We start from the raw sequence: 23955 nt of genomic DNA, 5'->3' as shown, positions 1-23955 counted from the left end.
ATTACAGGCCTCCCATAGGTGCTGCCAGGCCCCAAATCTGCCATGGGCCCCCGTACCGCCTGGTCACGCTGCTGCTGGGTCCACAGTGTGTCATGGGTCCCTGTACCGCCTCCCATTGTTTCTGTTTCCATCGCCACACTCTGCCATGTGCCACTTTCAGGTCTCCTCACACTCCTGCTGGTTTCCATTTTGTCATAGGTTGCTGGCAGATTACAGGCCTCCCATAGGTGCTGCCAGGCCCCAAATCTGCCATGGGCCCCCGTACCGCCTGGTCACGCTGCTGCTGGGTCCACAGTGTGACATGGGTCCTTGTACCGCCTCCCATTGCTCCCACTCTGCCATGTGCCACTTTCAGGTCTCCTCACACTCCTGCTGGTTTCCATTTTGTCATAGGTTGCTGGCAGATTACAGGCCTCCCATAGGTGCTGCCAGGCCCCAAATCTGCCATGGGCCCCCGTACCGCCTGGTCACGCTGCTGCTGGGTCCACAGTGTGACATGGGTCCCTGTACCGCCTCCCATTGCTCCCACTCTGCCATGTGCCACTTTCAGGTCTCCTCACACTCCTGCTGGTTTCCATTTTGTCATAGGTTGCTGGCAGATTACAGGCCTCCCATAGGTGCTGCCAGGCCCCAAATCTGCCATGGGCCCCCGTACCGCCTGGTCACGCTGCTGCTGGGTCCACAGTGTGTCATGGGTCCCTGTACCGCCTCCCATTGCTGCTGTTTCCATCGCCACACTCTGCCATGTGCCACTTTCAGGTCTCCTCACACTCCTGCTGTTTTCCATTTTGTCATAGGTTGCTGGCAGATTACAGGCCTCCCATAGGTGCTGCCAGGCCCCAAATCTGCCATGGGCCCCCGTACTGCCTGGTCACGCTGCTGCTGGGTCCACAGTGTGACATGGGTCCCTGTACCGCCTCCCATTGCTCCCACTCTGCCATGTGCCACTTTCAGGTCTCCTCACACTCCTGCTGGTTTCCATTTTGTCATAGGTTGCTGGCAGATTACAGGCCTCCCATAGGTGCTGCCAGGCCCCAAATCTGCCATGGGCCCCCGTACCGCCTGGTCACGCTGCTGCTGGGTCCACAGTGTGACATGGGTCCCTGTACCGCCTCCCATTGCTCCCACTCTGCCATGTGCCACTTTCAGGTCTCCTCACACTCCTGCTGGTTTCCATTTTGTCATAGGTTGCTGGCAGATTACAGGCCTCCCATAGGTGCTGCCAGGCCCCAAATCTGCCATGGGCCCCCGTACCGCCTGGTCACGCTGCTGCTGGGTCCACAGTGTGTCATGGGTCCCTGTACCGCCTCCCATTGCTGCTGTTTCCATCGCCACACTCTGCCATGTGCCACTTTCAGGTCTCCTCACACTCCTGCTGTTTTCCATTTTGTCATAGGTTGGTGGCAGATTACAGGCCTCCCATAGGTGCTGCCAGGCCCCAAATCTGCCATGGGCCCCCGTACCGCATGGTCACGCTGCTGCTGGGTCCACAGTGTGACATGGGTTCCTGTACCGCCTCCCATTGCTCCCACTCTGCCATGTGCCACTTTGAGGTCTCCTCACACTCCTGCTGGTTTCCATTTTGTCATAGGTTGCTGGCCGATTACAGGCCTCCCATAGGTGCTGCCAGGCCCCAAATCTGCCATGGGCCCCCGTACCGCCTCATCACGCTGCTGCTGGGTCCACAGTGTGACATGGGTCCCTGTACCGCCTCCCATTGCTCCCACTCTGCCATGTGCCACTTTCAGGTCTCCTCACACTCCTGCTGGTTTCCATTTTGTCATAGGTTGCTGGCAGATTACAGGCCTCCCATAGGTGCTGCCAGGCCCCAAATCTGCCATGGGCCCCCGTACCGCCTGGTCACGCTGCTGCTGGGTCCACAGTGTGACATGGGTCCCTGTACCGCCTCCCATTGCTCCCACTCTGCCATGTGCCACTTTCAGGTCTCCTCACACTCCTGCTGTTTTCCATTTTGTCATAGGTTGCTGGCAGATTACAGGCCTCCCATAGGTGCTGCCAGGCCCCAAATCTGCCATGGGCCCCCCTACCGCCTGGTCACGCTGCTGCTGGGTCCACAGTGTGACATGGGTCCCTGTACCGCCTCCCATTGCTCCCACTCTGCCATGTGCCACTTTGAGGTCTCCTCACACTCCTGCTGGTTTCCATTTTGTCATAGGTTGCTGGCAGATTACAGGCCTCCCATAGGTGCTGCCAGGCCCCAAATCTGCAATGGTCCCCCGTACCGCCTGGTCACGCTGCTGCTGGGTCCACAGTGTGACATGGGTCCCTGTACCGCCTCCCATTGCTCCCACTCTGCCATGTGCCACTTTCAGGTCTCCTCACACTCCTGCTGGTTTCCATTTTGTCATAGGTTGCTGGCAGATTACAGGCCTCCCATAGGTGCTGCCAGGCCCCAAATCTGCCATGGGCCCCCGTACCGCCTGGTCACGCTGCTGCTGGGTCCACAGTGTGTCATGGGTCCCTGTACCGCCTCCCATTGTTGCTGTTTCCATCGCCACACTCTGCCATGTGCCACTTTCAGGTCTCCTCACACTCCTGCTGGTTTCCATTTTGTCATAGGTTGCTGGCAGATTACAGGCCTCCCATAGGTGCTGCCAGGCCCCAAATCTGCCATGGGCCCCCGTACCGCCTGGTCACGCTGCTGCTGGGTCCACAGTGTGACATGGGTCCTTGTACCGCCTCCCATTGCTCCCACTCTGCCATGTGCCACTTTCAGGTCTCCTCACACTCCTGCTGGTTTCCATTTTGTCATAGGTTGCTGGCAGATTACAGGCCTCCCATAGGTGCTGCCAGGCCCCAAATCTGCCATGGGCCCCCGTACCGCCTGGTCACGCTGCTGCTGGGTCCACAGTGTGACATGGGTCCCTGTACCGCCTCCCATTGCTCCCACTCTGCCATGTGCCACTTTCAGGTCTCCTCACACTCCTGCTGGTTTCCATTTTGTCATAGGTTGCTGGCAGATTACAGGCCTCCCATAGGTGCTGCCAGGCCCCAAATCTGCCATGGGCCCCCGTACCGCCTGGTCACGCTGCTGCTGGGTCCACAGTGTGTCATGGGTCCCTGTACCGCCTCCCATTGCTGCTGTTTCCATCGCCACACTCTGCCATGTGCCACTTTCAGGTCTCCTCACACTCCTGCTGTTTTCCATTTTGTCATAGGTTGCTGGCAGATTACAGGCCTCCCATAGGTGCTGCCAGGCCCCAAATCTGCCATGGGCCCCCGTACTGCCTGGTCACGCTGCTGCTGGGTCCACAGTGTGACATGGGTCCCTGTACCGCCTCCCATTGCTCCCACTCTGCCATGTGCCACTTTCAGGTCTCCTCACACTCCTGCTGGTTTCCATTTTGTCATAGGTTGCTGGCAGATTACAGGCCTCCCATAGGTGCTGCCAGGCCCCAAATCTGCCATGGGCCCCCGTACCACCTGGTCACGCTGCTGCTGGGTCCACAGTGTGACATGGGTCCCTGTACCGCCTCCCATTGCTCCCACTCTGCCATGTGCCACTTTCAGGTCTCCTCACACTCCTGCTGGTTTCCATTTTGTCATAGGTTGCTGGCAGATTACAGGCCTCCCATAGGTGCTGCCAGGCCCCAAATCTGCCATGGGCCCCCGTACCGCCTGGTCACGCTGCTGCTGGGTCCACAGTGTGACATGGGTCCCTGTACCGCCTCCCATTGCTCCCACTCTGCCATGTGCCACTTTCAGGTCTCCTCACACTCCTGCTGTTTTCCATTTTGTCATAGGTTGCTGGCAGATTACAGGCCTCCCATAGGGGCTGCCAGGCCCCAAATCTGCCATGGGCCCCCGTACCGCCTGGTCACGCTGCTGCTGGGTCCACAGTGTGACATGGGTCCCTGTACCGCCTCCCATTGCTCCCACTCTGCCATGTGCCACTTTGAGGTCTCCTCACACTCCTGCTGGTTTCCATTTTGTCATAGGTTGCTGGCAGATTACAGGCCTCCCATAGGTGCTGCCAGGCCCCAAATCTGCAATGGTCCCCCGTACCGCCTGGTCACGCTGCTGCTGGGTCCACAGTGTGACATGGGTCCCTGTACCGCCTCCCATTGCTCCCACTCTGCCATGTGCCACTTTCAGGTCTCCTCACACTCCTGCTGGTTTCCATTTTGTCATAGGTTGCTGGCAGATTACAGGCCTCCCATAGGTGCTGCCAGGCCCCAAATCTGCCATGGGCCCCCGTACCGCCTGGTCACGCTGCTGCTGGGTCCACAGTGTGTCATGGGTCCCTGTACCGCCTCCCATTGTTTCTGTTTCCATCGCCACACTCTGCCATGTGCCACTTTCAGGTCTCCTCACACTCCTGCTGGTTTCCATTTTGTCATAGGTTGCTGGCAGATTACAGGCCTCCCATAGGTGCTGCCAGGCCCCAAATCTGCCATGGGCCCCCGTACCGCCTGGTCACGCTGCTGCTGGGTCCACAGTGTGACATGGGTCCTTGTACCGCCTCCCATTGCTCCCACTCTGCCATGTGCCACTTTCAGGTCTCCTCACACTCCTGCTGGTTTCCATTTTGTCATAGGTTGCTGGCAGATTACAGGCCTCCCATAGGTGCTGCCAGGCCCCAAATCTGCCATGGGCCCCCGTACCGCCTGGTCACGCTGCTGCTGGGTCCACAGTGTGACATGGGTCCCTGTACCGCCTCCCATTGCTCCCACTCTGCCATGTGCCACTTTCAGGTCTCCTCACACTCCTGCTGGTTTCCATTTTGTCATAGGTTGCTGGCAGATTACAGGCCTCCCATAGGTGCTGCCAGGCCCCAAATCTGCCATGGGCCCCCGTACCGCCTGGTCACGCTGCTGCTGGGTCCACAGTGTGTCATGGGTCCCTGTACCGCCTCCCATTGCTGCTGTTTCCATCGCCACACTCTGCCATGTGCCACTTTCAGGTCTCCTCACACTCCTGCTGTTTTCCATTTTGTCATAGGTTGCTGGCAGATTACAGGCCTCCCATAGGTGCTGCCAGGCCCCAAATCTGCCATGGGCCCCCGTACTGCCTGGTCACGCTGCTGCTGGGTCCACAGTGTGACATGGGTCCCTGTACCGCCTCCCATTGCTCCCACTCTGCCATGTGCCACTTTCAGGTCTCCTCACACTCCTGCTGGTTTCCATTTTGTCATAGGTTGCTGGCAGATTACAGGCCTCCCATAGGTGCTGCCAGGCCCCAAATCTGCCATGGGCCCCCGTACCGCCTGGTCACGCTGCTGCTGGGTCCACAGTGTGACATGGGTCCCTGTACCGCCTCCCATTGCTCCCACTCTGCCATGTGCCACTTTCAGGTCTCCTCACACTCCTGCTGGTTTCCATTTTGTCATAGGTTGCTGGCAGATTACAGGCCTCCCATAGGTGCTGCCAGGCCCCAAATCTGCCATGGGCCCCCGTACCGCCTGGTCACGCTGCTGCTGGGTCCACAGTGTGTCATGGGTCCCTGTACCGCCTCCCATTGCTGCTGTTTCCATCGCCACACTCTGCCATGTGCCACTTTCAGGTCTCCTCACACTCCTGCTGTTTTCCATTTTGTCATAGGTTGGTGGCAGATTACAGGCCTCCCATAGGTGCTGCCAGGCCCCAAATCTGCCATGGGCCCCCGTACCGCATGGTCACGCTGCTGCTGGGTCCACAGTGTGACATGGGTCCCTGTACCGCCTCCCATTGCTCCCACTCTGCCATGTGCCACTTTGAGGTCTCCTCACACTCCTGCTGGTTTCCATTTTGTCATAGGTTGCTGGCCGATTACAGGCCTCCCATAGGTGCTGCCAGGCCCCAAATCTGCCATGGGCCCCCGTACCGCCTCATCACGCTGCTGCTGGGTCCACAGTGTGACATGGGTCCCTGTACCGCCTCCCATTGCTCCCACTCTGCCATGTGCCACTTTCAGGTCTCCTCACACTCCTGCTGGTTTCCATTTTGTCATAGGTTGCTGGCAGATTACAGGCCTCCCATAGGTGCTGCCAGGCCCCAAATCTGCCATGGGCCCCCGTACCGCCTGGTCACGCTGCTGCTGGGTCCACAGTGTGACATGGGTCCCTGTACCGCCTCCCATTGCTCCCACTCTGCCATGTGCCACTTTCAGGTCTCCTCACACTCCTGCTGTTTTCCATTTTGTCATAGGTTGCTGGCAGATTACAGGCCTCCCATAGGTGCTGCCAGGCCCCAAATCTGCCATGGGCCCCCCTACCGCCTGGTCACGCTGCTGCTGGGTCCACAGTGTGACATGGGTCCCTGTACCGCCTCCCATTGCTCCCACTCTGCCATGTGCCACTTTGAGGTCTCCTCACACTCCTGCTGGTTTCCATTTTGTCATAGGTTGCTGGCAGATTACAGGCCTCCCATAGGTGCTGCCAGGCCCCAAATCTGCAATGGTCCCCCGTACCGCCTGGTCACGCTGCTGCTGGGTCCACAGTGTGACATGGGTCCCTGTACCGCCTCCCATTTCTCCCACTCTGCCATGTGCCACTTTCAGGTCTCCTCACACTCCTGCTGGTTTCCATTTTGTCATAGGTTGCTGGCAGATTACAGGCCTCCCATAGGTGCTGCCAGGCCCCAAATCTGCCATGGGCCCCCGTACCGCCTGGTCACGCTGCTGCTGGGTCCACAGTGTGTCATGGGTCCCTGTACCGCCTCCCATTGTTGCTGTTTCCATCGCCACACTCTGCCATGTGCCACTTTCAGGTCTCCTCACACTCCTGCTGGTTTCCATTTTGTCATAGGTTGCTGGCAGATTACAGGCCTCCCATAGGTGCTGCCAGGCCCCAAATCTGCCATGGGCCCCCGTACCGCCTGGTCACGCTGCTGCTGGGTCCACAGTGTGACATGGGTCCTTGTACCGCCTCCCATTGCTCCCACTCTGCCATGTGCCACTTTCAGGTCTCCTCACACTCCTGCTGGTTTCCATTTTGTCATAGGTTGCTGGCAGATTACAGGCCTCCCATAGGTGCTGCCAGGCCCCAAATCTGCCATGGGCCCCCGTACCGCCTGGTCACGCTGCTGCTGGGTCCACAGTGTGACATGGGTCCCTGTACCGCCTCCCATTGCTCCCACTCTGCCATGTGCCACTTTCAGGTCTCCTCACACTCCTGCTGGTTTCCATTTTGTCATAGGTTGCTGGCAGATTACAGGCCTCCCATAGGTGCTGCCAGGCCCCAAATCTGCCATGGGCCCCCGTACCGCCTGGTCACGCTGCTGCTGGGTCCACAGTGTGTCATGGGTCCCTGTACCGCCTCCCATTGCTGCTGTTTCCATCGCCACACTCTGCCATGTGCCACTTTCAGGTCTCCTCACACTCCTGCTGTTTTCCATTTTGTCATAGGTTGCTGGCAGATTACAGGCCTCCCATAGGTGCTGCCAGGCCCCAAATCTGCCATGGGCCCCCGTACTGCCTGGTCACGCTGCTGCTGGGTCCACAGTGTGACATGGGTCCCTGTACCGCCTCCCATTGCTCCCACTCTGCCATGTGCCACTTTCAGGTCTCCTCACACTCCTGCTGGTTTCCATTTTGTCATAGGTTGCTGGCAGATTACAGGCCTCCCATAGGTGCTGCCAGGCCCCAAATCTGCCATGGGCCCCCGTACCACCTGGTCACGCTGCTGCTGGGTCCACAGTGTGACATGGGTCCCTGTACCGCCTCCCATTGCTCCCACTCTGCCATGTGCCACTTTCAGGTCTCCTCACACTCCTGCTGGTTTCCATTTTGTCATAGGTTGCTGTATGGCCTCCCATTGCTGCTGCCTCCACCGCCACACTGTGGCTCCAAACACTGGTTTTGGCCCCGTGACTGGCCAAATGAGTGAAGTGTGCGGTGATTCTAAGATCGACGGCACTCATCTGCATGTCATACTGACTGACAGTATTATTTCTCTTCCCCAGCAGACTCCAAGGGCATTTAAATTAAAGGTACAGTGTTCTGCACTAATATTAAGTCTCTCTGAAGCCTAGAAACACCCTTTTTTAAGTTAAATTCACAGCGAATATATTCGACTCGAATCGAATATTTTCCACGAATTCGCCGAATCAGTCGAATCGAATTTTTGAATACTTCGCTCATCTCTAGTTATCACAGGGAATGCAAATATCCCCTATAACTTCAATGGGCATTGACATATATTCTTTTTTGAGAAATCTGGGGTCTAGATATCTCCTCTGCCCTTACATTATCTAATCTCATCAAGATCGGTGTGATCAGATGCTTTCCCAATTTACAAATGACGCTGTTTGCTATAGAGATGATTGGCATCATTCCGGTCTCCATTTAGCTCTATGGTCATCTAGCAGAAACACCGGCTGCATTCTCAGGTTCCCCCAATGGCACAGGACTGCCCGAGAAGGCTGTGGAAGGCAGCGGGGGCAGGGGGGCATCTTCTCCCGTTGCTTTTAAAAGCAATCCTGCAGCTAATTAGCCACTAGGATTGCTTTTACATGAAAGCAGTTCGCCGGCGGAAAAAAACGATACCAGAATGATGCCAGGAATTTTAGGAAAGATCCACTTCATCAGTTGCTTTGTGAAGCACAAAAGCATTATATAGAGCCAATTGAAATAAATAAACAGACACTTTTTTGTACCAGCGTCTGGCTTTACGGGAAACTAAATACGGCTTCATCATCTGGTCATTGAAGTCCACCCCTCCCATGTTAAGATTATAGTCATGGACACAGAGGGGCTTCTCAACAACACCAGCTGCCGTGACAATTTGGATGGTTGTGTCTGTGTGAATGGAACAGAGAATGAAAACATCCCATTTGTCCTTCCACTTCACTGCAAGCAATTCCTCATTTCTCAAGCAGGTTTTTTCCCCCTTTTACAAGCCATTCGGGGAAGCCCCGGCAATTAGGTTGCACGGTGCCACATGCGCTAGTTCCAAGATTGTACAAATCTCTAAATAGTGGCACGCTTGAATAAAAATTGTCCACATATAAGTGGTACCCCATATGGAAAAAGGATGACACCAAGTCCCAAACTATCTTGTCACTGCTCCCCATGTAGTCTGGGCATCCGGGGGGGCTCCACGTGACTATCTTTTTCCTCGTAAATCCAAAATAGCCTGTTGCCCTCTCACAGGTCTTGTACATCTTGACCCCATATCTAGCACGCATGCAGGGGAGAAATTGTTTGGATGCAAGGCAGCCATAAAAATTGATGTGGGACTCATCGATACAGATGTTTTGCTGGGGAGTATAGATAGCTGCACATTTTTGGTTCAGGTGATTTATTTGGGGCCAAATTTTTGGGAGCCAGTCAAATTAAGGGTCACCCCGAGAATGACAGTGTATTATCATTGAAATGCATAATACGCATTATACTCTCATATCTATGCCTGGCCATGTCAGCAGAGAACACAGGCATATGATGGTCTGTGAACCAATACAACCACAATTCATTTTTTTAGTAATACCCATGTTGAGGGTTAGGCCCAAAAAAACGTTAAATTCAGAAATCATAATGGGTTTCCTTGCAAATGGTCTGGCAAGGTTTGGGTTGGCGGCGATAAACTGTTGTGCATATAAATTGCTTTGATCCACAATCAATGCATACAGATCTTGCGTAAAAAACAGCTCTAAATGGCCTAAATCGGATGATTGATCCCTTGGAGATCAAATCACGGCATCTGCGGGTCAGAGGGGGTGCACGCCCCCTGGCCTGCGAACACCGTGGGAGCGCAAATCACGTATATATACATGATTTTGTGCACTCGTGCTGCCCTGTAGCAGCATTTCTGCTATAGGGCGGTTGGGAAGCGGTTAATCTGCGTTTTTAATCTGACCAGCAACAAGTTGATCAAAATAAAAAATACAAAATGCATCAAAAAACGCACCAAGAACACACATACAAAAATACAAAACGCTGCACTGCAAAAAGCACGGCAAAACGGACAAAGCACAAACTATGTTGGTGTGAACCAGGCCTGAAATGCATTGAAAACAAAGAAAAAATGCTTCAAAAACACACACCTGTTATGTTTCTTGGTGCATTTTGCGTTTTTAATCTGACCAGCAACCAGTTGGCCAGAAAAAAAATTAAAAAAACACAAAACGCATCAAAAATGCAGAACGTACTACAAAACGGACAAAACCTAAACTGCATTGGTGTGAACCAGGCCTGAAATGAAATGAAAATGCATCAAAAATGCATCTAAAACACACATGTGCTGTGGTTTGATGAGTTTTTTGAGTCAAATGACCTATGAAAAACACACCTCAAACATGGTAAAATCACAGAAAAATCTCTGGTATAATCATGGCAAAATTGCAGGGAAATCGTGGCAAAATTCTGGGTAAAATGGCGGAAAATGCGACAAAATGTCAGGCAAAATCACGGGTAAAATAGCTGCAAAATTACAGGTAAAATCATGGCAAAATCACAGGTAAAATCGCAGGTAAAATTGCAGCAAAATTCTGGGTAAAATTGCAACAAAGTTCTGGGTAAAATCACTGCATTATTCAGGGTAAAATCGTGGGTAGAAATCACAGGTATAATTGTGGCAAAATCAGGGGTAAAAACGCAGCACAATTGCAGGTATAATTTTGGTAAAAGTGTGGTTAAAATCGTCGGTAAAGTCACGTTTTCAGTGGCCATTATCAACACCTTTTTTCCCCTATCGGAAAAAGCCAGTAACACTCTTTTCAGGCGCAGATATATGAGTGCATCCCTAGTATGTATAGTATATACACTGTTGCTAGTGGAGGAGGTGCAGAGACTCCTAGCTGAAGCTATAGGAGGCGGGACAGACCAGAGTGTCCTGAGCTGTCATTCTTAGCACACCTGGGTGGGAGGTACAGACCAGGAGTCTGACTCCACCCACTATGGTGAGCAGGGAGGAAATACATCACAACTTACTGGAGAAAGAGAACTACAGAGGGGCTGGGCCAGACCAGTGGCTGGGGTAATAGGAGGAATAGCAGGCACTGGTCTTACAAACAGGAAATCACAGGGGATTAACGGTTTGATTTGGAAATCATCAGCTTATTTCAGTGCAACTACTGCATGAACCAGAAGATGGAGGATATATTCAATGAAGGTGGGAGATCAGCAGCAAGGACATGGAAAAAAGTTTTTGCCTGGAGTTCTGCTTTAACTAAATGAGCATAAACATGTACTGTATATAGTGTTACTCCCGTAGGAGCTGCAGGAGTACTGTCCAGGTTCTCCCCAGTTACTTTGACCCAGAGCCAGGCACATACAGTGAGGAACAGAAGTATTTGAACACCCTGCGATTTTGCACGTTCTCCCACTTAGGAATCATGGAGGTGTTTGACATTCACATTGTAGGTGCATTCCCACTCTGAAAGACAGAATTAAAAAAAAATTCAGGAAATCACATGTATGATTTTAAAGAATTTATTTGTCTTGCACTGCTCAACATAAGTATTTGAACACCTAAGAAACAGCAAGAATTCTGGCTCTCAAAGACCTGTTACTGTGCCTTTAAAAAGTCCACCTCTACTCCACTCATTAATCTAACTTAGTAGCACCTGTTTAAGCTCTTTAAAGATACCTGTCCACCCCACAGTCAGTCAGACGCTAACTACTACAATGGGAAGACCAAAGAGCTGTCAAAAGACACCAGAAACAAAATTGTGGGCCTCCACAAGGCTAGAAAGAGCTACGGGGCAATTGCCAAGCAGCTTGGTGAAAATAGATCAACTGTTGGAGCAATTGTTAGAAAATGGAAGGGGCTAAAGACAACTTTCAGTCTCCCTCGGACTGAGGCTCCATGCAAGATCTCACCTCGTGGGGTATCACTGATGATAAGAAAGGTGAGGAATCAGCCCAGAACTACAAGGGAGGAGCTGGTCAATGACACAATGACATGAAGAGAGCTGGGACCACAGTTTCAAAGGTCACTGTCGGTAGAACACTACACCGTCATGGTTTCAAATCATGCATTGCACAGAAGGTTCCCCTGCTCAAGTCATCACATGTCCAGGCCCATCTGAAGTTTGCCAGTGACCATCTGGATGATCCAGAGGAGGCATGGGAGAAAGTCATGTGGTCAGATGAGACCAAAGTAGAACTTTTTGGTCTAAACTTCACTCGTGTTTGGAGGAAAAAGCATCCCAAGAACACCATCCCTACTGTGAAGCATGGGGGTGGTAACATCATGCTTTAGGGGTGCTTTTCTGCGAAGGGGACAGGATGACTGCACTGTATTAAGGAGAGGATGAATGGGGCTATTTATTGTGAGATTTTGAGCAACAACCTCCTTCCCTCAGTCAGAGCATTGAAGATGGGTCGTGGCTGGGTCTTCCAACATGACAACGACCCGAAGCACACAGCCAGGATAACCAAGGAGTGACTCCGTAAGAAGCATATCAAGGTTCTGGAGTGGCCTAGCTAGTCTCCAGACCTAAATTGAATAGAACATCTTCGGAGGAAGCTGAAACTCCGTGTTGCTCAGTGACAGCCCCGAAACCTGACAAATCTAGAGGAGATCTGTGTGGAGGAGTGGGCCAAAATCCCTGTTGCAGTGTGTGCAAACCTGATCAAGAACTACAGGAAACGTTTGACCTCTGTAATTGCAAACAAAGGCTTCTGTACCAAATATTAACATCGATTTTCTCAGGTGTTCAAATACTTACAGGTGAAACTCGAAAAATTAGAATATCGTGCAAAAGTTCATTTATTTCAGTAATGCAACTTAAAAGGTGAAACTAATATATGAGATAGACTCATTGCATGCAAAGCAAGATAGTTCAAGCCGTGATTTGTCAAAATTGTGATGATTATGGCTTAGAGCTCATGAAAACCCAAAATCCACAATCTCAGAAAATTAGAATATTGTGAAAAGGTGCAATATTCTAGGCTCAAAGTGTCCCACTCTAATCAGCTAATTAAGCCATAACACTTGCAAAGGGTTCCTGGCTTATTCACAATCATGGGAAAGACTGCTGACCTGACAGTTGTGCAGAAAACCATCATTGACAACCTTCATAAGGAAGGAAAGCCTCAAAAGGTAATTGCAAAAGAAGTTGGATGTTCCCAAAGTGCTGTATCAAAGCACATTAATAGAAAAGTGAAAAGTGTGGAAGAAAAAGGTGCACAAGCAGCAGGGATGACTGCAGCTTGGAGAGGATTGTCAGGAAAAGACCATTCAAAAGTGTTGGGGACTTTCACAAGGAGTGGACTGAGGCTGGAGTCAGTGCATCAAGAGCCACCACACACACAGACGGATCCTGGACATGGGCTTCAAATGTCGTATTCCTCTTGTCAAGCCGCTCCTGAACAACAAACAACGTCAGAAGCGTCTTACCTGGGCTAAAGAAAAACAGACCTGGTCTGTTGCTCAGTGGTCCAAAGTCCTCTTTTCTGATGAGAGCAACTTTTGCATCTCATTTGGAAAGCAAGGATCCAGAATATGGAGGAAGAATGGAGAGGGACACACTGCAAGATGCTTGAAGTCCAGTGTGAAGGTTCCACAGTGTTGATTTGGGGCGCTATGTCATCTGCTGGTGTTGGTCCACTGTGCTTCATAAGTCCAGGGTTAACGCAGCCGTCTACCAGGAGATTTTGGAGCACTGCATGCTTCTTTCCGCACACGAGCTTTATGGGGATGCTGACTTCATTTTCCAGCAGGACTTGGCACCTGCCCACACTGCCAAAAGCACCAAAACCTGGTTCAATGACCGTGGGATTACTGTGCTTGATTGGCCAGCAAACTCGCCTGACCTGAACTCTATAGAGAATCTATGGGGCATTGCCGAGACAATGCAGAAGAGCTGAAGGCCACTATTGAAGCATCCTTATCTTCCATAACACCTCAGCAGTGCCACAGGCTGATAGCTTCCATGCCACACCGCATTGAGGCAGTAATTGCTGCAAAAGGGGCCTAAACCAAGTACTGAGCACATATGCATGCTTATACTTTTCAGAGGTCCGATATTGTTCTATGTACAATCCTTGTTTTATTGATTGCATGTAATATTATAATTTTCCGAGATTGTGGATTTGGGGTTTTCATGAGCTGTAAGCCATAATCATCACAATTATGACAAATCACGGCTTGAACTATCTTGCTTTGCATGTAATGAGTCTATCTCATATATTAGTTTCACCTTTTAAGTTGCATTACTGAAATAAATAAACGTTTGCACGATATTCTAATTTTTCGAGTTTCACCTGTATGTTCAGTAGTGCAAGACAAGTAAATTCTTTAAAAATCATACAATGTGATTTCCTGAATTTTTTTTTAAATTCTGTCTCTCAGAGTGGGAATGCACCTACAATGTGAATTTCAGACCCCTCCATGATTTCTAAGTGGGAGAACTTGGGTGTTCAAATACTTCTGTTCCTCACTGTAGACTCCATAACTCGTTTATCCAATCATTAGTCCAGGGGTGTTGTTTTTGTTGTTGTTATTTTTTGGACGAATTGGGATAGGGATGAGGGAGATGAGTGGGATGTTTGGAATTAGGGACTAGGAACATCAAGGACTTTATCAAATCTTCAGGACAAGCTGTATTGGATCAAACAGTGGACTTCAGCTTAAGGCAGTAGTAACAAGCGGTAGCAGCAACAGCATTAACGTCTTTACAGTTCCAGAGCAGTGTCCCTTTAGGTAGTAGTGGACAGACAGACAAAGCTTTTTGGAACACCAGCCAGTGTTCCCTTTGCTAAACCCACTGCTGACTTCCTAGCACCAGAGGGGGTTAAACGGCACACAGTCTCTATGATCCTTAAAGCGGAGTTCCACTCAAAAGCGGAAGCTCCCCGTATTTGCCTCCTCCCCCCCTCCACTGCCATACTTGGCACCTTTTGGGGGGGAGAGGGTTGCGGATACCTGTTTATGACAGGTACCCGCTCTCACTTCCGGCTCAGTTCACCGCAGCGAAGTGAGGTGGAAGTTCGATCCCCTCCTTCCTCCCACAGTCTCCTGGGAACTTTCACAGGTCCCAGGAGACTGTCAGACCAATTAGCAGCGCGACTCGCACATGCGCAGTGGGCACCAGGCTGTGAAGCCGCAAGCTGTCACAGCCTGGTGCCCACAATTGAGATGCTGGCACCATGGAGGAGAGAAGGGATGGCGCGAGTGAGCACATCGCTGGCCGCGACTGTCAATCTCCAGGTCCCAGGCTGGTGATTATTCTGCAGTGCCTGGTGATTGCTGAGGATCTCCAACGGGGGGGGAGAATTGTTAGTAAACAAAACAGTTCTCCTCCCTGTCAGCTCCTGCACACTGCCATGCAAAGCAGTGTGCTTACAGTGAAGCACAAACACAGGACACAGTGTAAAACAGCACACAGTTAACCCTTTGATCGCCCCACATGTTAACCCTTTCCTGCTCAGTGCCATTAGTACAGTGTCAGTGCTTTTTATTAGCACTGATCACTGTATTGGAGTCACTGGGGATGTCAGTGACACCAACTCAGTTCCCCCCAGTGTCAGAATGTCTGCCGCAGTCCCGCTATAAGTCGCTGCTCGCCGTCATTACTAGTAAAAAAAAAAAGCCCAGTATATATACCACCATTTGTAAATGCTATAACTTTCACGTAAACCAATTAATTTGCACGTATTGTCATTTCGTTTTTTAGCAAAGACATGTAGCAGAATACATTTTGGCCTAAATTAATGACGAAATTTGATTTTTAAAATTTTTTTGCTGGAAATGTTTAATAGCAAAAAGTAAAAATATTGTTTTTATTCTATTTGTGGGAAAAAAGGACATAAATTTCATTTGGGTGCAGCATTGCATGACCGTGCAATTGTCAGCTAAAGTAACGTAGCGCCATACCACAAAAATTGGTCTGGTCAGGAAGGGGGGTAAATCCTCTGGAGGGCAAGTGATTAAAAGTCAGCAGGTACAATTTTTGCAGCTGCTGACTTTTAATAAACACAAAAACGGCTGGAACTTGGCTTTATGGATATCTGTACTCACAAGGCCCAAGAGCAGCTGGATGCCTTCCTTCACAATACCAGAGCAGGTCTGCAGGAGACAGCAATTCAGGCCCTCAGGTAGCCCACCTGAGGCCTATGGCAGCAGCTGCCTAGGAGGGCAACATGCTTAGCAAAGAAAGACCCAGAGCACCGTGTGCTCACTTAATATATACAGTTACCCAGCATGCCTTAGAGCCCCTTTCTCTTGGATTGGCTGAGACTGTATAATATTTATGATGTCATCTGCATAGTTCCACACCCATCATCCAGAAACTTCTGCAGTTTCCTGGATACAAAGGAAGCTAGGCAGACTAGCAGCACCTGAGCACACAGAGCAGACCTCACTAAATGATCCCAGCTCACCCAGTAACTATATATTTACCAGCAATAATTACAGCCCCTCTACCTGCAGAGTGAGAACTATATTTACTGATCAAAAACATAACTAATCCTATCTATGTAATCCCAGCACCCACCTAGGAGGGCGCTACGTTGAAATCATTCAGATTATGATCTGTGTGGTTAAAATGTCCCCTTGATATACACACACTAGTATCTGGTCATTGTTCCTGGTCCAGAAGGGCTTCTTGAATATATTTGAAGATTTAGCTCTTGAAAACATCTGCTCGGGGCGGTATCTGGACACTGTGAGGGGGGCACAGAACAGAAGATTTGGAGCAGAAGTAGCCTTCTGCAGGTAATGACATACCATTACACATAACTAATGTGTATAGTGCTGTGTCCCTCAAAGATTTGTTGTAGTAAACCTCCACTTGCCCTCCAGAGGATTTACCCCCATTATTGACCAGGACATTTTTTGCATTACGGCGCAGCGTTACTTTAACTGACAATTGCAACACTGCACCCAAATGAAAAGTATGGCCTTTTTTCCCATGAATTGAGCTTTCTTTCGGTGGTATTTGATTGCCTGTGAGTTTTTTTATTTTTTGCGCTATAAAAAAAAAAGCCGACAATTTTGAGAAAATAAACAAAATTTTTGACTTTTTGCTATTAAACATGTTCAGTAAAAAAATTTTAAAAACCAAATTTCATCATAAATTTACATCAAAATGTATGTCTTTGCTAAAAAAAAATTCCAATATGTGTAAATGAATTGGTTTACGTGAAAGTTATAGTGTTTACAAATGGCGATATATATACTGGGATTTTTTTTGTTCAATTTTTACTAGTAATGGGGGCAGATCAGCGACTTATAGCAGGACTGTGTGACTGCGGGCATTCTGACACTGTACTAATGGCACTGGACAGAAAGGGGTTAACATGTAGGGTGGTCAAAGGGTTAACTATGTGCTGTTTTTCATGAGGCTGAGCCTGTATGCTTCACTGTAACCACACTGCACAGCCATGCAAAGCAATATGCAGAAGCTGACAGGGAGGAGAACTGTTTTGTTTACTAACAGTTCTCCCCCCCTTCGGAGATCCTCAGCAATCACCGGGTGCCAGCGAGTAAACACCGACCGGTGATTGACAGCTGCCGCCGCGAATGGTGGTGCGGGTAGGGGGCGTGCGCACCTTGCATGCGTCCCCTACCTAGAAACAGTAACATATCAGGAGCTTGCAGCACGTGCGCTCTTGGGACATGTCTGTTTATCTTTAGGTATGCGTAAATGTGGCCTCTCGGCTGTAAGGCCCACCTTCTGAGAAGTCGCATATATGTGTGACCGGCACCAAGGAGTTAGGAAAACATTCAGAATATGCTCCAAAGACATGCTGGTTTGTTCATCACCTTCTGTCTAAATTGTGGGGCAAATAATCAAACCTGTGTGTACAGTTCAATGTAAGAGCGATCCTGTGTCATCTGCTCTATGGAGGAAGGAGCGCTGCTATAATGGGGGGGGAGAGCACAACACAGCTCACACCCTCTCACTACTCCTGTAGTTAAGGGGGGGATTGTACTGAGAACACCGGAGGGGGATTGTACTGAAAACACCAGGGGGGGAATTGTACTGAGAACACCGGGGGGGGGGGGCTTGTACTGCGCACACCAGGGGTGGTAACAATCATTTGTGCTTGGGATGAGAGGTTTGTGGAGGAGAGGGGATAGGGGGGCTTTGTGTGCTGGGAAGGGTAATAGGGGAGAAGGAAATTTGTGCTAGGAAGGAAGAATGGGGGTATGCGTTAGGAGACAGGATTGAAGGAGGAGGGATTTGGGGGTTTTATGCTGGGAGGGGGGATTGGGGGGAGGATTTGTGCTAGGAGGGGGTGTTTGAGGGGAAACAGGATGTGTGCTAGGAGGGGTGATTTTTTTGGGTGGGAGAGATTTGTGGGGAATTGCAGAAAGGGGTTGACCTGGAGGCAAAAATATGTGCTGGGGGGAGATTTGGACTGGGAAGAAGGGGGGGATTTTGTTTAGGGAGAATTTTGGCCTACATAGGGAATGTATGCTTCTGATTGGTGCTGGGTTTGTAATCAACCCATGCATGTACAGTCTGATGTAAGAGCCATCCTGTGTCATCTGCTGTATGAAGGAGCGCTGCTATCACAAAAGGAGAAGAGCACAACACAGCTCACTCCTCCTAACTACTCCTATGCCTGTAAGAACTTGCCTGTCAGGAGGGGAGGGTGATTTTACTGGGAACATAATGGGGGAGAGGACCTAACAATCATTTGTGCTTGTAATGAGAGGCTTGTGGAGGAGGGGGGTTAGGGGGCTATTTGTGTTGGGAAGGGTAATTGGGGAGCAGGGGGAAATTTGTGCTAGAAAAAGGAGTATGTGTTAGGGTTCATGTACACTGTAGCTGATATATTCACGTTTAGGAGCTTTTCTGCATTTTTTTTTAGCAGACCCTGAACTCTCCCTAAAGTTTTCCTATGTGGCCATGTACACTGTGTTGTTTACAGTCGTTTACAGGCAGTTGAGTTTACAGTCGTTTTTTTAATGCACAAAACTTGCGTTCAGGAGTAGATTTTAGCAGCGTTTCAAACGCCAAACGCTTGTAAACGCAGCTAACCATATTTATAAGCGTTTGCGTTTAAAAGCATTTTTTAACTCTTCCATATCCAGATGCTGTCCAGAGCCTTTTTTCATCATCAGAAATGCATGCAAAGTGTTTTCCATGTATTAAATGGACCGGTACACCAGTGCAGTCAGTTCCAGGTTTTGCGTGAAGGAAAAAAATGGTAGAACGTGCTGCATTATGCTCATGATGGGATCCATAGTGAATACAACCAGAAAAGAAAGGTAATCTCAACACATACTGCTCTCTCTGCTTCTGCTCTCTCTATTCCTCTCAAAATATCTTAAATAGTTAATTTTTTACTATTGTTCAGTGCATTCTGGCCATTTTGGAAGGTCTCCTGAAGTTATCTTAAAAAAACGCTTCTAAATGCAAACGCTCATAAACGCGCATAAACTCAGTAAATTAGACGTTTTTTACCAGCAGTTTCCATCGTTCAGAAGAGTTTTCCAAACATCCCGTGTACATGAACCCTTAGGAGACAGGTTTTCGGGGTTTGCCAGGAAGGGAGATTGGGGGGAAAGGATTTGTACTAAGAAAGGGCAATTCGGGGGATGGGGGATTTATGCTGGGAAGGGTAATTTGGAGGCAGTTGTGCTAGGAGGAGGAATTTGGAGGGGACTTGTGCTAGGAGGGGGAATTAGTGCTAGGATAGGGGATTTGGGCAGAGGAGTTGTGCTGGGAGGGGGGTTTTGGGGGGGATTTGGGAAGTGAAAAACTACCAACACGCAGCACTACACTAATTGCTTGTTACAGTCAAGGGATGATCTTAAGCAGTCAGGTTGAGTGGTGTATGAGGGTCTATATTAACATCACATGAGAATAGGTACAGCTCAAATAATGTTGATAAGCAATGATATAAAATGACAAATATATGTCTTTGGGGGGCAAAGCTTTGTGCTTGGAGGGGGATCTGGACTGGGAAAAGGGGGAATTTTTTATTTTTATTTGAGGAGAATTTTGGCTTGCAGAGGAAATGTATGCTTGTGGGGTGAACTTGCTGTTTTTTGGGGAGGATTTCTACATGCCATGATATTTCTTTTACAAAGGGTTTTATTGTAGATGAAGCAAAAATAAACAAACATAGGGATTACAGATACAATGACCATTAAATATAAATTGTACTGAATAAATGGAAGTCAGTTCAAGTCATGCATTGGTAGAGGCATAAGTTGAAAGATTTACATAAGTGTTTCATATACCTAAATAGTGATGCAAATGTAGCACATGAAACAGTAAATTCAATCCATAAAGTATGATTAAGGATAGTTTGGACAATAGATTAGAAAGAGACAAACAGTAGAGAGACACGGACGAGAAGAAAAAAAAAAAACACAAACCCGAAAAGGGCTCCGAGGCAATCACGGCAAAATCCATCCTCATATCAAAAGAAGAGACTGGTCAAATCTCAAAGGTTGAGCTATATCCAGCCAGGGACGCCATACCTGCAAAAATTTTGTATGGGTATCCAACAATATGGCCGTCAGTTTTTCGTTAACCATTATGAAGTTCATCCGGTTTTTGACAGCTTCAAAACTAAGGAGAGGAGTTTTCCAAGCTCTCGCAATTGTCAACTTCGTTGCCACAAATAAGTGTGATGCCAGCTGCCGTTCAGAACGGAGGAGACCCTCCAATGGTTTAAATAAAAGCGCTTCATACGGATTACGCTTAATGTCTGTGTGAAGCATAGTGCGAAGGAGGGCATACACCCTAATCCATAGTCTGTTCACTTTAGGGCAAGTCCACCAGATGTGGGCCATGGTACCCAATTGTTGGCATCCCCGAAAACAAATCGGGGAATATGTAGGGATAAAACTAGCTAGACGGGCAGGCGTATAGTACCATCGGTACAGAATTTTGTAGGCATTCTCAAGGATAATGACATTCCTGGAACACTTAGCTAGCGCTTGGGTCATGGTCTGCCAATCCTGTTGATCCAAGGTCCCCCCTAATTCAGACTGCCAACGTTGGTGATAGGAACTAACTGGAGGGGTTCTATAAGATATAATGGAAGAATAAATCAAGGAAATCAAACCCGGGGCATGAGGTCTATGTCTGCACTGACTTTCAAAGGGGGACAAGCGATATGCTCCCGTATGCGTGCGTATTAATGTATTAACAAAGTGGCGAAGTTGGAGGTAGCCAAAGTGTTCTCGCAGAGGAATGTTATAGGAAGATCGCAAAGTTTCAAAGGTAATTATTCCGGTGGGAGATAGGAGCGAATGAATATCATAAAAACCATGTGTCAGCCACCAAGCAAACTGTTTGGGATTGTCCTTACCCGGAGGAAACAGTGGGTTATGCAATAGACGTAACAACGGCAGGTGAGGAGAAATGAGGCCAGTGGAATATTTAATAGAATCCCAAAGCCGTAGCGAAAATGTCAGCGTCGGGCTAAGGGTAGATGGACGTTGAGAGATAGGAAGCCATGGCAAAGAGGAGAGCGGTATTGGGTGTCCATCATATCTACCAAAGCCCACAGGGGGAAGTGGTGAGATGCATGAACATGAGCTAGGGGGGCAATGTTAGCCGCCAAATAGTAAGACTGGAGATTTGGAACCGACAGCCCTCCCATACTCCATCGTGCAAATAGGATATGCTTGCTAATTCTGGGTCGAAAAGAACCCCAAATAAAGGACAAAAGTTTTCGCTGATGGATACGCAATATATGCGAAGGTACTGGAACCGGCAAAACACAAAATAGGTACAATAGTTTCGGAAGATAGGTCATACGAATCGCATTAATTCTGCCAAACCATGAAAGTGCGAAATGAGACCAGGAGGACAATAGCTCAGTCAGCTCATGAAAAACAGTGGGAAAATTAGCCTGATACAGTCCGGGTAATTAGCCTGATACAGTCCGGGGTAAGCTTAATTCCTAAATATGGCAAGGCTGAAAGCCATTGAAAAGGGAATGTTTGTTTCAAAGTAGTCAAAAGTGATGGTGGAATGGTAACTGACATAGCTCTGGATTTAGCAGGGTTAACACGTAGGCCTGAAAGGATCGCAAAGGAATAAAGGACCGCGAGCAAATTTGGCAAAGTAACCCCCGGGTTCGAAATTGACAACAATATGTCATCTGCAAACAAAGACAATTTATGATGGGAACCCGCCACATCAATCCCCTTAACATCGGGATGCATACGAATGGCTTCAGCCAACGGTTCCAAAGCTAAAATAAAAAGCAAAGGGGAAAGCGGGCAGCCTTGTCTAGTGCCTTTGGCAATCGAAAACGTGGAGGACTCAAATCCATAGTATCTGAGCTTCGCTCGAGGGGATGTGTATAGTGAAGAGATCCATCGTAGGAACAAAGGACCAAAGCCAAATCGATGAAGGACCGATAGGAGGTATGGCCAAGATAAAGTGTCGAAGGCCTTGTTGATGTCTAAAGATAGGAGCATGAAATCAAGTTTACGGGTATGGGCCAAATGTTGCAGTTGTAAAATACATGCCATGATATTTCTATGAGACATGATGCTTACACATCAGAGGAAGGTGCAGTATGTCGTATTCACCCTGGGCACTAGATGACCTTCTCCCAGCACTGCCCAGACTGCAGACAAGGCATTCAACAGATCTTCTCCTCCCCACTCATCCCCACTCTCAGATCATAGCTGAGATTGGATTTCCTTACAGACACAGCCTCAATCCGCAAAATGTGAAGCTGGCTGCTATATTGCAATTCTGACCTGTGAAATTTCCAGATCAAATTGACAGCTTGCAGTAGCCAGCTACACACTGTGTGGAGGGAATCCAGTCTCAACTATGTGCTCTGTGGAGAGGAGAAGATCTGCTGAGTGCCTTGTCTGCAGTGTGGGCTGTGCTGGGACAAGGTAATCTAGGGCCCAGGGTGAATATGACAAACAACACCCTCCCCCGATTTGTAAGCATTATGTCTCAGTATATCCCCCCCCCCCCAAAAAAAAACCAAAAGAAAACAGCAATAATCAAGAACCTCACTCCATAAGTATAAATTTCCTCTACAAGCCAAAAATATAAAATCCCCCCTCCTCACAGTACAAATCCCTCTCCCAGCACAAATCTTTGCAAGCAGTGACCCTGTCCTCTTCTCTGCTGACCACTGTCTGCTGCCTTCTGCCCCCTGTACACTGCCCTACTGACCTTCATCTGCTGCCCTACTGACTTCTGTACATTGCCCTGCTCACCCCTTTCCTCCAGCCTGCTGACCCCTGTACACTGCCCTGATAACCGACTGTACACTGCCCTACAAACTAATGGCCTCTGCACACTGCCCTACAAACTGTTGACCCTATCCTTTGCCCTGCTGGCCCCCTGTACACTGCCCTACTGACTCTTACATTATATACTGCCCCACTGACCTTGCATTCTATGCCCTATTAACATTTTTACTGCACCCCCACCGTGGACAGGCTAGATCTGGTCCTGATCAATCAACTAATGGCCTCTGCACACTGCCCTACAAACTGTTGACCCTATCCTTTGCCCTGCTGGCCCCCTGTACACTGCCCTACTGACTCTTACATTATATACTGCCCCACTGACCTTGCATTCTATGCCCTATTAACATTTTTACTGCACCCCCACCGTGGACAGGCTAGATCTGGTCCTGATCAATCATCACAATTACGCTTACTGGGCACCTCAGTCTCAATCTGCACATTATGGTGGAACATTATGTTAGTTTACCAGTGATGGTGTGGTGTGACTTGTTAGAGCATGGAATAACTGGACCATTCTTTTTTTATGGTACTGTAACTGGTGCTATTTACTTGAACTTGCTGCTGGAATCTATCATGCCACATATTCAAGAAGTTTTTGATGATGAGGACTTTTTTTTCCAACAAGATGGGGCACCACAACATTACCATTCTAATGTAAGGGCCTATATTAATGAGAATCTGGCAAACAGATGGAATGGGCGAAGAGGTTCAGTAGAATACCCTCTACTACGTTCACCAGACCTCACACCAAAGGACTTTTTCCCATAGGGATTGCTAAAATATAAAGCCTATGCTACAAAACTGGCAACTGTTCACAAATTAGAAGTAGCTATTGAAAAGGAATGCACCCAAATAGGAAATTAAATGATCCTCAA

The sequence above is a fragment of the Staurois parvus genome, unplaced genomic scaffold (genome assembly GCF_062004578.1).
Source record: "Staurois parvus isolate SC_StPar_1 unplaced genomic scaffold, SC_StPar_1.0 ptg000922l, whole genome shotgun sequence".
Lineage (NCBI taxonomy): Eukaryota > Metazoa > Chordata > Amphibia > Anura > Ranidae > Staurois > Staurois parvus.
The sequence above is the reverse complement of the archived record's forward strand: the minus strand, read 5'-3'. Positions refer to the sequence as shown.